Here is a 3,717-nt window from a genome sequence, read left to right on the forward strand (position 1 = left end):
TGATGTGGCATCAGGGACATGCTACAAAATCTTTTCATCCCGATGAGTTGCAACCCAGGCTGCTGCACAGCTTTCTACTGCCACTGTCACCCATGGGGAAAATGCAAGTGGACAGGATGAGGGAATTTGGGGGCTGCATTGGGGGCCCAAGAGCTACACTTGGCCAAGCTTCATTCTTTTCTTTGCCATCTGAGGAGCTGTTTCACACTCGTTGTGGCAGAAAATCTGCACTGGCGACCAGGTGTCAAGATACAGCTTCTTGCAGCTCCCAGGATGTGTATAAGATACATGTTTGGCAGGATCATCAATTGCGTGTTTATATTAACATACAAAGTACTTTTTCGCTATGTAATGTGGAAAGGAAACCCCAAGCCTTAATGAAATGAATGGAAGGGGGGCAGCAGTAGGGGTGTGGATTGGGGAGAGCGTGGTAGGGAAGCCAAACCCCAGCTTCTGATGCTTTACTTACAGCACAGAGACAGCAGGGGGCTGTGGCTTCTGTTCGAGAGAACCGAATATTTCAGAGTTTGGATATATAAGTGAAAAACTGAAAATAAACCTTCCCTGTAAACCCCTATAAACGTTTGTACATTTTGCACCATGCATTTACCAGCAGCAAACATAAATCCGGGTATCTACTCTGCAGTAAGAAACCAGCCTGCTGGGCTAATGGGGAAAGAAGAAACTGGGCTTCAAAGAGCGGAATTGTATTAAGAGTTGCAAGTCAGTTAAGCAGCGTCTCTCTGTCAGTCCTGATCTCCCCCCTCCCCCGACTCTCGGTCTCGGTCTCTCTCTCTCTCTCGGTCTCTCTCTCTCTCTCGGTCTCTCTCTCTCTCGGTCTCTCTCGGTCTCTCTCTCTCTCTCTCTCTCTCTCTCTCTCTCTCTCTCTCTCTCTCTCTCTCTCTCCCCCCTCTCCCCCTCTCCCCCTCTCTCCCTCTCCCTCTTGCTTAAGCTTTCTTCGTGCTGTCAAGTCACTCCGACTCATGACTTGTCCTTCCTCCACTCCGTGCCTGCGTGGTCGTTGCTGTCACTTTCACACCTCCCTGGGGAACAGATGCTGAATACCCAACTCCTGATGGTCCCAGCAGATGGATGGAGAGAGGACTTTGTGTATTGGGTGGGTGTGTAGCTTGTAGAAGCCAACAATCTGCTGCCTTGTTTTGTAGGAGGCTCTGAATCTGGGGCTGAGATTTGAGCTGCTGAGGAGATTTAAATCTCGCCTGGTGCCTGGATAACACCACAGCGTACAGGGGCACTGGTGTTTCCCCTCTCCCAGTTGGTGCTGCGGTGACCTGCACTGTGTTCTTTTGACAGCCACAAGTAGCCCATTGTAAAAACTGCAGGAGGGGGGAAGTGTCATACTGCACCGTTCGCAAGTATTAGAGAAGCCTGTCTGTGTGCAGCCCCAGTGAATACACCACATCTCTCAATAGGGTCTGCTACAGAACACCCAGGCAGGCTTCCCTTCCGCTGCGTGCTAATTCTTCTCAAAGCTCAGTCTGTTTTGTCCCGAAAGCTACTCTGCATCAGCGCTGACAATTCCACTTAGTCATGATTAGCGGCTTCATCCATGGGATCTTCCCCTTTGGATTTGCCAACGCCTTTCAATCCCATCCCACTGCCCACCTGCTGTTCCCCATCTTGAATTTTGCTGATGCCTCTGCAGCCCCCCCCCCACTCGCTCCCAGCAGCCCTGCCCAGTCCTCAGCTCCCTTTCTTTCAATCCCATCCCACACAGCCCATCTGCTGTCCCAGGGCGTGGTTCGCCCCCTCCTTTCCACACGGTCTGCTGTTCCAGCTCTGCTACTGCTATTCCGTCTCCTCTAGCCCAAGCTGCGACTCCCTCCTTGTTCCAGCAGTTTGGGTTTCCCCACGGATATTCTTAAGGAATATCCCACCAGGCAGAATCCAAGAGTCTGCCTTGTTGCAAGCATCCCTGCCATTGACAGCTTTCCCTGGCCGCTACCTTCTTGCTCAGCAAGCAGCACGAAGGCCCAGCGCTGCCAAGGCACCTGCAGGAGCACGAAGGCCTTGCAGCTGGCCATGCTGCCGGAAATTATTTTGACAGGAACCACGATCACCACCCCCACCACCCCCAGGGGGGGGAGAGGGGAGCTCAACTGTGACTCAAAGCTGTATGGAAGGTACAGGGGTGGCGGGTTAAACCGTTTCTGCTGCCCAATCAATTTGTCACAGTGAATGATCAGCAAAGTATAATTAGTGAACTCTGCCTTGAAAGGTAAATTCAATCTGGCTGAGCAAGCCCATGCCGTCTGCGCGCAGCTGTTGAGGTGCCTGTGCCGGAGCCCCCAGGTCATCGGCCAGATGGGTCCATCCGTCACTCCAGTGCTCCACCTGTTCCCGTTCTGGTGTGCCTGTGGAAATGGAGGATCTCTTATCATGGTCCAGGAGTGGCATTTGGGGAAATGTCCACAACCTGTCAGAAAGAAATGGGGGAGGGGGGACACAGTGGGTTCTCCCCGATGGGAAAAATATCAGCTTGGGAAGGGGGGGGGGGAGATAGTTTGGCACAGGTGAAAGGATTTACTCACTCAGGCCACAGCTCTGATCCAAATCTGCCCATGCTTTTTCTACTCGAAAAGATCATGCAGTCATTCATGCCTCAGCGACATCGAGATTAGGTTACTGTGATGTGCTCTCCATGAGGTTGTTCTTGAAAACTGCTTTGAACCTACAACTTGTACAGAATGGTACTGCAGTTAATGGGTAGAGACAAGAATCCACCATGCCAACTCAAAAACTATTTATTTACTAGTTCAGGTCCAATTAAAGGTACTGGCTTAGAGCTCTAAAACCATATACATTCTGGGTCCCAAGTTATCTCAAGGAGTGTCTCCTCCCATAAATGTCATAGGCCTGAGTAATCCATTAGAATTGTGCAGTTTTCTCTACCAGAAGCAAAGCCCTTTGCGTGGTGGCTCTTGCACTGAAGACTGTGGTTCCCTGAGAGGTCTATGTTTGTCCTTTCTTGGTCTCTTTTTGTAGACAAATTAAAACATTTAACCCACTGCTTAGGGAGTAATGGAGATTCTCCCTGATTTTAGATAGTTCTGAATTTTGGTTTGTATTAGATTAATGGTGTTATTTTTCTATTTTGCATGGATTGTTTTTATACCTTTTTTTAAGTTGTACAATGTCCTATGACTCGTTCTCTGTTGAAAAGGGGTTCTATAAATACTGTAAGTTCATAAACCTCCATGGCTCCTTCCTATGCTCACAGCACACAAGGCACAAAAGCCATGAAGGGGAGGGGGGTGCCCTTTTCCGTTGCTTCTCAAGCCCCCAGTTGCTCCTTCCTTTTTTTTGTCTAGTGAGATATGCCTTCTGGTTCCCTTCTGTCTCATTGTAGCTTGGGAAGTCTTTGAACTGAGGAGTGGTGTTTCCAGCCCAGGAGACAAGAAGCTGACATTTGATCCTGCCTCCCTGAGTGACCGGTGGGAATCACCCAATGTTGCAAGATGCCCTCCATACCTCAGAGCAGAAGGAACCTTCACAGTAAGTAATCCAAGGTTCATTCCTGCTGAAGATAAGGAAGCTGCATCTCCATTGGCAACTGGCAAGAGAACGTCTGGACCCTTCCAGCTCTCCATGTAGCACCTGCAACTGCCATACACTATAACAAGGCTTATAGCCACTAAACTCTTGTGATTGAGCAGAGGCTTTTTGCAACCAAAATTACAACATGAATGAGATGGA

The sequence above is a fragment of the Euleptes europaea genome, chromosome 1, assembly GCF_029931775.1.
Source record: "Euleptes europaea isolate rEulEur1 chromosome 1, rEulEur1.hap1, whole genome shotgun sequence".
Classification (NCBI taxonomy): Eukaryota; Metazoa; Chordata; class Lepidosauria; order Squamata; family Sphaerodactylidae; genus Euleptes; species Euleptes europaea.